At 43.2% G+C, this 13,130-nt stretch overlaps 1 protein-coding gene across 1 annotated transcript in view; it reads right to left on the bottom strand.

Moving 5' to 3' along the window:
• The window catches only part of LOC308283185 (syntaxin-binding protein 4), a gene marked incomplete at both ends in the record, with an annotated part of 314,024 nt that overhangs the window by 210,079 nt on the left and 90,815 nt on the right, over window positions 1–13,130 (bottom strand). The window lies entirely within an intron of this gene.

Genomic DNA, 13,130 nt, shown 5'->3' with positions numbered 1-13,130 from the left:
TTTAAGCGATTTCAAATCCGCCATCCTTCTATATCCGGTCCTAAATGCTACAGGAAACGACCGCTATTGGCTGCAGCCGCAGCGAGGGCGGGTGTTCACTCGTTAAAACCAGTAGAAACCCTAGAAATACACCCTGCATGCTGCTCAAAACATTTGACCGTGTGTGTGTGTATGTGTGTGTGTGTTATAGAGCTGGGATACCCGACCGAAATCCGACGGGACCCGACAAGCCCGACGGGCTCGGGCTCGGGTCGGACGCATTTTCACAATTAATTGTCGGACGTCGATTCGGGTCGGACATCATTTTGATTCATAGAAAATAAAGTGTAAAACGATACAACTATCGTCTCTGTGTGTGCTATTTCCTTGTCTTTCTGGTGCACTGCACGTGGCTACGCTCAGTGCGTTGTCTTGACAACCATGCACACATGTTCATGGGGAAAAGGACGTGGGAGACGGAGTGTCATATGTGACAGAGAACAAACAAACAAACAAACAGATACACGAGAAGAAAAAGCGAATGAGTGAGAGCTAATGTTGCCGCCAGCCGAGATAAAAGTTAACTTGTCTACGGTAAAGTTTAAAGCAATTGAAAACGAAAGAGGGAAATCAGCGCCGCGGTATGGACGCATTTCAACGTAGAACGCAGACATAATTAAAAAGTCCGATGTTGAATGTAGCCTTAGCCTAAAACCCATAAACCATAATGGTTGGATTAATAATAGTTTTTGATTAAGAAAGACGGCCAACTGGCCGTGGACTGGCCGTTTGTGGACGCTGGATATTAAAAGCAGATGTCAGATTCGTCTATGCTGGTAAGACTGAATACATTTTGATATTGATTGAACTGTGGAAAAGGTTTGTGTGTGAATACTTTATTAACAGTTTGTAAAAGAGGATTTTAAGTGTGTGACTGCAGCGAGTCACTGACTGCAGTCAGACAAGAGTCACCAGACGCGCAGTGCACGTTATAGCCTATTATTTAATAATCTAACGTAGCCTACTTGTGTAATGATTTAAAACACTTTCACAAGCCACAATGTGGCTTAATATTATTAAGGGTAACAAACAGGCACGCTGCATGCACTCACTGCACATTATAACACGTTTGCTAGTGAGTGTAAATCAGTGGCTTCCTCAAAGAAAAAGAAACGAGGCGAAAAAGCGTTGAAAACATAAGGTTCGGGCCTCGGCTCGGGTCGGACGCTTTTTCATGATTAATGCTCGGACGTCGACTCGGGTCGGACAGAAAACTGTCGGACACAGGTTCGGGTCGGACAGAAAAAATGGGCCCGATCCCAGCTCTAGTGTGTTAGGGCATTAACGACTTGTGATTTTTGCAAGTCGACTTGACTCAGTAAAAAGTTGAGTTGAAGTCGACTTTATCGTTTGATGACGTCATCACATCACACACGACATTTCTAAAGTGACAATTTAAGGACTTTTTATTACCTCTAAAATGACAATTTGGACATTGTCCAAATTGTTAAATATATAGAGGCAGAAATTGTGAAAATAGCAGATCTACATGCTCACAACGCCTCGCATCGCCTCGCATGCTCACAACGCGAGGCGTTGTGAGCATGTAGATCTGCTATTTTCACAATAATATTGTTCTTTTTTTCAACTTCTATTTTCGACTTTCTCTGGTGGGAGTCGACTTGTGTAATGAAGTCAACTGAGTCGACTTGTTGACTTTTTCGTTTATGGCCTAGTGTGTGTGTGTGTGTGTGTGTGTGTGTGCGTGTGTGTGTGCGTGTGCGTGTGCGTGTGCGTGTGTGTGTGTGTGTGTGCGTGCGTGCGTGCGTGCGTGCGTGAGTGTGTGTGTGTGTGTGTGTGAATTAACACCCTACTTAGCGAATAACACATTCATGTTCATGATTTGTGATTTCTGGCACTCCAATTTGTTGATAGAATGAGATGTGCTCGTTCATTACTGAACTAATAATTCGCCGCAAAGAATGCTCCCAGGCATACAATAAAAGAGGAGTGATTCGAAAGGATTAATTATGACTCTGGAGTTGTGTTGTGGAATGGGACATTCATGTCTTTCTTTTGTCCTATTAAATCTCATGACATGCATTGTGCACAAGCAGCACGTTGTGAATTAACCTCGCCACGAAGCCTAGCAATGCCGTTTCACTTTAACTGTTGGATGATTGCTGCGACCGTCAGGTCGCAGTTACTATCAAAACCTCCACCGGCTGTCAGTCTGTCACGTCACGTCACGTCACATCACGTCACGTCACGTCACGTCACGTCACGTCACGTCACGTCACGTCACGTCACGTCACATCACATCACTTTTCCCCTACTTATATCTCCGCCACCGTTGCCCCTATCCATGCCAAACTTTGCGCACACACACTCCTTGGCTGCCAAACCACAACCTCCACCCCTCATTTCTCACATGGCCCTCTTCTAGTGCCACCATGAGGCCGATTCTTGCAAAACACATTTTTGGACACTGCTCCTATACAGATTTTGCCCTAAAATCATGCAAAGCGGAACATGTGACCTGACGGTCGCTTATCTCCCGATTAGGGAGTCTTACTGGTTTTACCAAAGTGTTGTGTGTGTTATTTGAATCTTCTTCCCCCAATCTTTTTTATTCATAAATGAATGGCTTCTTCTGTCTGTGGGTTTCATAAATGTTGAATCAATACAAAAGTATTATGTATTTTGGATGGACCATGTACTGTATACTGTATGTAATTAAAAAATAGATCACAGATGCTTCCCCGGTTTCAAATAGACAGGCTGATCAGCTGGCTGCCTGCTCTGATTAATGTTTAATTTATTTTTTTAATTCCAGTCAATTTGGACAGACATGGAGGGCCGCTGTCACTGAAACTAGATTAATGTTCCCAGTCTGGGCCTGTACAAACATAATTAACACCATGTATTAAACCTATTTAGGCCTAGAATTATTGAATGCTTTAACCACTGAAAAATAGCAGATATACAAGCTCACAGCGCGGCACCGAGTGCCGCGCTGCGAGCTTGTAGATCTGCTATTTTTGGAAAAAGTCGTGAAAATGTGTGCAAATCTTTGAATATAATGTATTTTCAAAGCGAACGTTTGTAACTCAAATTTTGCTTCTGGGTGGTCCCTGGAACTAAATATTTTGAGATGGGGGTCCGTGGCCAAATACATATCATTTTGGGGGTCCTTCACATGAAAAGGTTTGAGCACCACTGACATAGTAGTCTCTCAAGAACAGACTAACTGAGCTCCAGTTAAGTGAAAAGGACCTTTTCTTTGACGATGGCTGGCCAGATTGCTGACATAGAAACAAACATTCAAAAGACACTTATAGAATCGGGTCAAGATTCTAATTTTCACGATTTTTCAAAAATAGCAGATCTACAAGCTCGCAGCGCGGCACTCGGTGCCCCGCTGTGAGCATGTATATCTGCTATTTTTCACTGGTTAAAGCATAAAATAATGATACAAATAATGTGTACCCGTTCTGAATGGGTTAACCATCATCACCCTTTATCATAGACAGGGGTGTCACACCAAATCCTGGGCCCTGCTGGGTACAAGGATTCCCTGCGGGCCCCCCATGAATGTTCTTCATAGGAGGAGGGGTTTAACCCATTTAGATTGGGAACGCATTAAGCAGCATTATTTTGTGCTTTAACTATTGCGAAATAGCAGATACACAAGCTCACAGCTCAAGTCTTTGAATATTTCAAAGACTTTTTGGAAAAACCTATGTTTCTGTGTCAGTGATGCTCAAACCTTCTCACGTGAAGGACCCCCAAAATGATATGTATTTGGCCACGGACCCCCATCTCAAAATATCTAGTTCCAGGGATCCCCCCAGAAGCAGAATTTGAGTTTGAGTCAAAAATAGCAGATCTACAAGCTCGCAGCGCGGCACGCACAATTTTTAGTTTTTGCACCACTCACTGGACGACTTTCAGGCATACCGATTATACCGGTGCACCAAACCAGATGGGAAAAGAAGCCGATCAGACCGCTTTGCGTGTCCCAGTGGTTGGGAAACTTAGATTAAACCACTAAGACTCCCTAATCGGGAGATAAGCGACCGCCAGGTCGCAGCGTGATTTTAGAGCAGTGTCCAAAAAAGTATAAAAAAATCGTCCTGATGGTGGCACTATATGGGACAGATCCATGGTGATGACATGAGGGTAGACATACTGTGTACCGATTTGCGTGATTTTAGGGCAAAATCTGTAGGAGCAGTGTCCAATAATGTTTTTGAAAAAATCGTCCTGATGGTGGCGCTATATGGGACAGATCCATGTTGATGACATGAGTGTAGAGCAAGTGTAAACCCATTTGCATGAATTTAGGGTGAAATTTGTAGGAGCAGTGTCCAAAAATGTGTTTTGCAAGAATCTGCCTCATGGTGGCGCTAGAAGAGGGCCATGTGAGAATTGATGGTTTGGCAGGCAAGGAGTGTGTGTGCGAAGTTTGGCATGGATCGGGGCAATGGTTGTGGAGATAATAGAAGGACAAAAGTGTGACGTGTGACTGGCAGACTGACTGACGGACTGACAGCCGGTGGAGGTTTTGATAGTAAGTGCGACCTGGCGGTCGCAATAAACCTATTCACTGATTCACTCAAATACCAAAATGGATTTTATTATAAAAATAAAATAAAAAAACTATAATAAAAAAATAAAGCTTCTCAGGTCAAATATGTATATGTCGTTAAAAAACATGTGATTAATTTCGATTACTTAATTACAAAGCCTCAAATTCATTAAATACATTTTTTAAACCGAGTCCCAGCCCTATAAAAAATATGAGTGTTTTTTCCCCCGCTGCAGCATTCTTGGTGTGGAGCTATAGTTTTCTTTTTTGGCAAGCCACCCCGTCATGGGCTGGGGTATAAATGAAGCTTAACCCATTTAGGCCTAGAATTATTGAATGCTTTAACCAGTGAAAAATAGCAGATATACAAGCTCTTTGAATACATGTATTTTCAAAGCGAAACTACATTTTTGTTTCTGGGTGGTCCCTGGAACTAAATATTTTGAGATGCGGGTCCGTGGCCAAATACATATCATTTTGGGGGTCCTTCACATGAAAAGGTTTGAGAACCACTGACATAGTAGTCTCTCAAGAACAGACTAACTGAGCTCCAGTTAAGTGAAAAGGACCTTTTCTTTGACGATGGCTGGCCAGATTGCTGACATAGAAACACAGGGTTTTTTCCAAAAACCTTAGAAGGATTCAAAAGACACTTATAGAATGCAAATTTTCATGATTTTTCAAAAATAGCAGATCTACAAGGTCGCAGCGCGGCACTCGGTGCCGCGCTGTGAGCATGTAGATCTGCTATTTTTCAATAGCTAAAGCATAAAATAATAACACACTGTGTACCCGTTCTGGATGGGTTTTAATAGCTGCCTGGAGGAACGATGGGGTTATTTTGAGATCATGTTGGATGTTGAGAGTTTAAGCTGTTCCAGCGACCAGGTGGGAGAATGCTCTCTGACTGTAATTAATACTGAGGACACCGTGCTGAGACCTGGAGTTATTTTATACCTTAGCCATTGAAAAATGGCAGATGGCAAAAAAAAAACTGGCAAAATCTCGCAGCGCGGCACTTGTAGATCTGCTATTTTTGAAAAGTCGTAAAAATGTATGCAAATCTTTGCATATATCTTTCTTTAAAACGTTTGTAACTCAAATATTTGCTTCTGATGCACAATATTTTGAGATGGGGGTCGGAGGCCAGATACATACAATAGACCCTATTCACGGCCCGCCCGCCCACACAAGCGCAGTCGCGCACTCAGCAAATTTCGCAGCAACTTCCTGGTGCTGATGTCAGCTTTGAAGGGTAAATTAACACAGACTTATAGCCAACAAGTCATTATTTCGAACGTTAAAGTAAATTATAACGCTTTGTGCCTTTTACTATCTTGTGTTCTTGATCATGCTAGCCGTATTTTATACTTCACTATTCTTAAATTGCATTAAATTTGCGATTTCTGTGTTAACTCTATGGACTTTTAGTAGGGTTTCCCCTTCAACCGTGACGTCAGCACCAGGAAGTTGTGTAACGTGAATTCGGTCAATTCTAGAGTTCCTTGACATGAAAAAGTTTGAGAACCGCTGTCATAGAAACATGCATTTTTCAAACATCTCAGAAGGATTTAGAAGACACTTATAGAATCGGGTCAAAAAATATTCAAAGACTTGTAAATGTTCACGATTTTTCTAAAATAGCAGATCTACAAGCTCGCAGCGCGGCACTCGGTGCGCTTGTATATCTTCTATTTTTTAATAGTTAGCATAAAATAGTGGTTAATGTAATAATGCGTAATAATGTAATAATGCGTTCATCCATTACGATCGTAATGGATTTTAAGCCAGTAACTCACTTGCTCTGACTCTTTGCTGACAGGAGATAAATTAGGAAGCACATGTTTTTTTTTTCTTTTCTCAAAAATAGCAGATCTACAAGCTCGCAGCGCGGCACTCGGTGCCGCGCTGTGAGCTTGTATATCTGCTATTTTTCAATAGTTAAAGTATAAGATAATTAAGGTCCCTCCACCTTGGGCCCTATAACTCAGTCCCTCCCCCCCTTGTGACGCCCCTGTGCACCAGGCTAGACAAGCTAGGTTTTTATTATTCCCGCAGGAGTGAAGTGTACTTTCAGCAGGGTGACCTAGTCTGGGTCTGGTGTTAGGTTTGTGTTTTTGTTGATGTTTTGGGGGGAGTTTAAATGTCAGCGTCAATCTTAATGAGATGACTGATTGACTGGCAGCCCATGACGCTGGCGAGACCAAGCGTCCAGGTGTGTCGCGTGCAACCTGAGAATGTTTGATTAATCTCATTCAGAACGGGTACACATTATTGTGTATCATTATTTCATGCTTTAACTATTGAAAAATAGCAGATATACAAGCTCGCAGCGCGGCACCGAGTGCCGCGCTGTGAGCATGTAGATCTGCTATTTTTGAAAAATCGTGAAAATTTTAATTTTGACCCGATTCTATAAGTGTCTTTTGAATCCTTCTAAGGTTTTTTGAAAAACCTATGTTTCTATGTCAGCAATCTGGCCAGCCATCGTCAAAGAAAATGTCCTTTTCACTTAACTGGAGCTCAGTTAGTCTGTTCTTGAGAGACTACTATGTCAGTGGGTCTCAAACTTTTTCATGTGAAGGACCCACTAGGGGCGTTATAGCGTCTTAGATAGTGGGGGGGATGACATAGCCGCGCCCTCATGCACGCGCACAGCGCGCGCCGAAAATTAGCGTTTTTTTTGCAGTTCTGATCGTGTTTTATTCGGGTTTACGCGGTTTATTTTTTTGCTAAACAATGGGGAACGGCACACTAGACTTTCCCTTTGCCTCTCTCCAGATGCACCAGCCAGCAGGTACCAACAGACAGACAACACCGGTTTCATAATCATTCAGTTCCAAAAGCTTTTCAGTTAATCTATTTAATTTTACACCACTGTCTACTACAGCAAGCATGATGGTTCCCAAACGTTTTAGCCCGTGAACCAAGAGAAACTAAACCCAAACAAGTAGTAGTGAAAATAGCAGATCTACAAGCTCACAACGAGTCGCTTCGCGCTGCGTTGTGAACTTCTAGATCGGCTATTTTCAAGACCCATACAATGTGTCCACAACGCTAGCTTAAACAGTGTAGGCTACATTATCCAGCAGCATAGCATCCATCATTACTCCAACTCTAATATAGCCACGACTCACTCACCAAGTGCTGACTGAGTGACGATGAGACGAGCAGGACGATGTTTAATGCCTTTATAGCCTAGATGGTCTTGTCTTGGTGTTCTGTTTATATTCCTTTATGCCTGTGTTGTTAATTTCACCACGAGACGCAAGATACGCACTGACGACAGAGGTGGACGACCGTTAAAGGGGCGTCCTTTGAGAGCCATTTCTTCTCTGCACAGAAGCGCATTTCAAAACAAGAGTCTTTATTTTATTATTTTTCATCTATACAATCGATCATTCAACATGTTTATTTTGAAATTGTCCTGGAAAATAGTAGCCAAATAGCCCCTACATGCCACTGAGAGGTTACGTTTGTGTGAGAGCCAGCTTGCAGCGCAGGGGAGAAAAAAGAAAAAAAAAACACCCCGGCCGGCAAAAAAGGTGGGGGGGAAGAGATTACGCTTTTATGAAAGTGGGGGTGTCCCGTCGTACTCACAATGAATGGTGGTGACGCGCCTACCACTAACTGATATTTATTTGGCCACGGACTTCCATCTCAACATATTTAGTTAGGACCACCCAGAAGCAAAATTTGAGTTACAAATGTTCGCTTTAAAAATACATATATTCAAAGATTTGCACACATTTTCACGACTTTTTCAAAAATAGCAGATACAAGCTCGCAGCACGGCACTCGGTGCCACGCTGTGAGCTTGTATAACTGCAATTTTTTCAATAGCTAAAGCATTCAATAATTCTAGGCCTAAATGGGTTAATCTCTGGCTAGTGGAATACAGCCAAGGCCACCGATACTGGCACTACTCGCCGTCAGTGTTGGGGAAGTTAAAGTTACATGTAACTGAGTTACGTAACCAAGTTTTTGCAAATTTTGCTGTAACTTGCTGGTAACTGAGTTACATTCGTATTTCTGTAACTCGTCAAGTAACTGTGATACTTTTTGGGTAATTTTTGGCTCAAGTTAAAGGTTACAAGAAGTTACAAGCGAAGTTATAATTTTACAAACGTTTTGTTAAGATTGACGATCAAATGTCCTTAACAGATCATAAATTTCTTATTTTTTTAACTTTATTTTAGGAACACAGATGTTTACTAAAGAAAATGTCTAAAGAAAAACCTTTTTGAAATAAAACATAAAACTCAGTTGAGAAACATATTTCTGCTGGCATGTGAGTTTTTTTGCAGGATATAATATTTTGTTTCATGTACACCAAATGTAGGCCTACATTCTGAATTTAACGCTGGAAAAAAAAAAGTAACTCAAGTTACTCAAGTTACTTTTTCTATGTAACTTGAAACTTTATAAGTTACAATTCTCCAGGGGTATAACTTTAACTTGATCAAGTTACTGCCATGGTGAGTTACTTGTAACTGTACAAGTTACGCTTTCAAAGTAACTTCCCCAATACTGCTCGCCGTTGAAAGGCGTGAGGCCGGCCGGGACTGACATCTACTCCAGTGGTTCTCAACCTGTGGGTCGGGACCCCCAGGGGGGGGAATCATGGCACCACCTCTTTAAGGACTTTTTAATGCCTCCAAAATGACAAATTAAACTGGCCCCGGCCCCAACCGGCCCTATGGCTAATCCAGCCCTGTCTGTATGTACAATTAGAAATCATCATGTAATAATAGTGTCTCCTTTCCTTGTTGTTGTGGTAGATGTGCACCAGGAATGTGTCCTCTGTGTGTAACCCTGAGGGTGGACCCGGCGACCTTCACACTCCCAGACGGCCCCTACGTGTGTATGTGCTCGTTTGTTTATTTGCGCACGCTCACATTAATGTGTGAATGGCGTGCGGCAATGCGCGGCTGCGCGCGCATGCATGTTCGCGTGCGTGCAGGGGCATCGCACCAAATTCTGGGCCCTGGGTACAAGGATTCACTGCGGGCGGGCCCCCCATGAATGTTCTTCATAGGGGGAGGGGGTTTAACCCCTTTTAGACTGGAAGCGCATTATTGCGCGTTGTTTTGTGCTTTATCTACTGAAAAAATCGACAGATCTACAAGCTCACAGCACGGCACCGAGTGCCGCGCTGCGAGCTTGTAGATCTGCTATTTTTGAAAAATCGTGAAAATTTGTGCAAGTCTCTGTGAGCTTGTGTATCTGCTATTTTTCCAATAGCTAAAGTATAACATAATTAAGACTCCTCCACCTTGGGCCCTAGTAACTCAGTCCCACTTTTCCCCCCCTTGTGACGCCCCTGCGTGTGTGCGTGCATGTGTAAGTCATCAGTCCACTGACAGAATGGGCTGCACATTACATCATCAGAATGATGTAAAACAGTGAAATAGAAGTGACAGCCTGGAATAGAACGTCAGAGTTAAGTGTTCAAATTGTTCCATTTTTCTTTCACCCAAAAAATGCCCCTCTACAGTTAGATTGGCTATGTTCACACAGAAAAATTGCGAAACGGGCCTGATTAAACACATAACTAAACTAGAAGCAGTGCTCTTCCGAGCACAGGTCTACACCAGGTCACACAAAATGCCCTGTTATAGCACCACCATGAGGCTGATTTGAGAAATTTGAAGTGGCATTTCTTCCTCTGCCTAGTGGGAACGTGCACGCCCAATTTCACCAAGATTACACGCTGTGTTCATGATTTGAGGCATTCTGTTCAAAACGGAGCAATCCTGCAGACTTTGGAAGTCAATTGTAGCCCATCAGGATGGAATATGGAAAATCGAACATATCCATGCAGATGATCACATGACTGTAGAGATACTGTCTACCGATTTGTAGGATTTGTGGACGAAATCTCTAAGAGTAGTGTACAGAAATGTGTTTTGCAAACATCGGCCTCATGGTGGCGCTAGAACAGGGCCATTTGAAAAATGTGGGGCAGAGGTTCTGAATTGGCATCCAGGGAGTGTGTAGTTGGTAACAAACTGGAGGACACACGGACGCACGCACGCACGGACAGACGGACGGACGGACAGACAGGGGCGAAACTCTCCCCCATGCCTTCGGCTGGTGGAGATAATGAAAGATGCTACGACTGCAACCACCAACACGGTGACAAGCTCTGAGTTAACACAGTCAATGTTTTTCTTGGTTTTTGAGCGGCGGTCAGCGGCTCCTCAGAGTGACTTTGTCCGTTCCTATGTCCCCGTGTCCCTATGTCCCTCCGTACCATGAGCTGCAGTACCGCTGGTGACCAAGTGGCGCTGTTGTGTCTCACACATACACTGTAAAAAACATGGACGGTGCGAAGCCATTGCTTTCTATGCTGCGAAAATAACGCTTTTTTCTCCCTTGTATGGGTGTAGCCATCATTGTTTTAATGGTACCCCAGGAATCATAAGGAATGCTATTGGCTGCCAACCGTGAAAACAGCGCAACTAGCGGCCAATCATGGGATCTTTCTGTTCCGGGAATGCTTCATGAATATTCCAGGCAACAACACGCCTGGTCACACAAACAAACACTGAGCTGCAATACTGCTGGTGACCAAGTGGCGCTGTTGCGTCTCTCACGCAGGCACACGCACACACCCGCACAAACGCCCACACACACCAAACCACCGCTCACTTCAAACTTGGTTTGAGTTTTTGCATACAAACCATAATGTAGCATGAGGGGGCCAGGTGGAATAACGAGGGAAATCCTAATTATTGTATACATATAAAAAAGATCAAATGAAACAGTTTATTAACCGTGTGCGTGCGTTATTAGCCTGTAGCAGTTGCCCTGGCCTCATATTGACCTCGAAAACAAAGGTCTTCAACGGGATGTGTGTGTGTGTGTGTGTGTGTGGAGGGTCTTAAGACACTTAACGCTATAAAGTACTTAATCGCAAGTACTGTATATTAGTAGATAAGCTATCAACGTGCTGTGAGCCTGCAGGTGGGCTATTTTACATTTATTTTGACACATACGCACACGCATGCACGCACGCACGCACGCACGCACGCACGCACACACACACACACACACACACACACAAGGACCCCTTAAGAACCAATGTTCCCTATACCTCCGTCACGGTCACTCCAACCAGTGTCATGGCCCTGCATGGCTTTGTAACCAGTAACATCTATTAGCGTGACAATGACAAATACAGGCCACACCGGCATAACGCAACAACATTAATCACCATAAACATGTAACCTGGGCTCACATTACACCACAATAGAGGGTTGGTGTGTGGCTCAATGCATGCTGGGAGGTCCTTTCCGTGTCCATTGGGACTGTAGGGTATTGTGTGCCAGGGGAGATACCGCATGCACGTTTCACAGCTATTATCTCGTGCAGCTGTAACTAGCCAGCATTGTCTTTTTCAAGTCATTAAAATGTCATTGAAATTCTTCAGGCAAGGGGAAAGATAATTGTTATGCTGGAATGTAAAATAATGTAAAAAACAAACTAAAAGAAAAACAGTTACTTGTGTTATAATATGGCAATATTAATTCCCTAGCACAAGGATACTTATACAGTTTCATCAATACACATTGAAAACTCTGTTACAAATAAAGGTCCAGAATTCAAAATGCACTTGAGTAAAAGTACAAAAGTGTTGGCATCAAAATGTACTTAAAGTACTAAAAGTAAAGGTACAAAATGTTTGAAAATAGCAGATCTACAAGCTCACAACGCGTCGGAACGTGACGCATTGTGAGCTTGTAGATCGGTATACAATAGGTACAAAATAGGGCTAAAGTGCATTCATGTATGTTTTATAATATAATCATTTATATCTGCAAAGTAACTAGTAACGCAAGTTTTCAAATAATCGTAGTGGAGTAAAAGTACAATATTTGGATCTGAGATGTAGCGGTGTAGAAGCAAAAGTACTGGAAATTCTAAATACTCAAGTAAAGTACAAATGCCACAACATTGTACTTATAAAGTACAGTACTTAAAGGGGAAGACCACCCATTTTCAATATTGAAATACAATGTGATGACATCACACCGTTGTACTTTACAATACAAACCCCAAAATCAATCCTCCAGTTCCAGGCAACACAGAAGGGGGAGGAACTTTTTTTCTATTTCCACACAACTCCTCTAAGGTATATTAATGACACAGTTCAATATTGAAAATGGGTGGTCTTCCCCTTTAAGTAAATCTACTTAGTTACTTTACACCGCTGGGGTACACCCCTGGGAAACCCCCCAAGAAACCCCGTACGAGAAGCACCCATGCAGGCTATAACCTATTGAACTGGTGATCAGTTTCCTGTTTGTCCCGGGGCTGTTTGCAGACACCCCCCCCCCCCCCCGAACCCACATCTGCTCTTTGCTGTGATTGGACGGCGCTTCGGGAACGCTGACAGTGTGCTTTCCCAACTGCCTCCGGGGGATTATTTAATTCCGCTTGGCATAACGGAGGCAATGAGAAAGAAGCCGAGATCCAGTAATATCTGACACGCACGCACGCACACGCACGCACGCACACACGCACACACTCACACACGCGCGCACGCACGCACGCA

Source organism: Nannobrachium achirus (assembly GCF_963921795.1).
Source record: "Nannobrachium achirus genome assembly, chromosome: 4".
NCBI classification, from domain to species: Eukaryota; Metazoa; Chordata; class Actinopteri; order Myctophiformes; family Myctophidae; genus Nannobrachium; species Nannobrachium achirus.
This window is presented reverse-complemented; position numbering and strand designations above follow the sequence as displayed.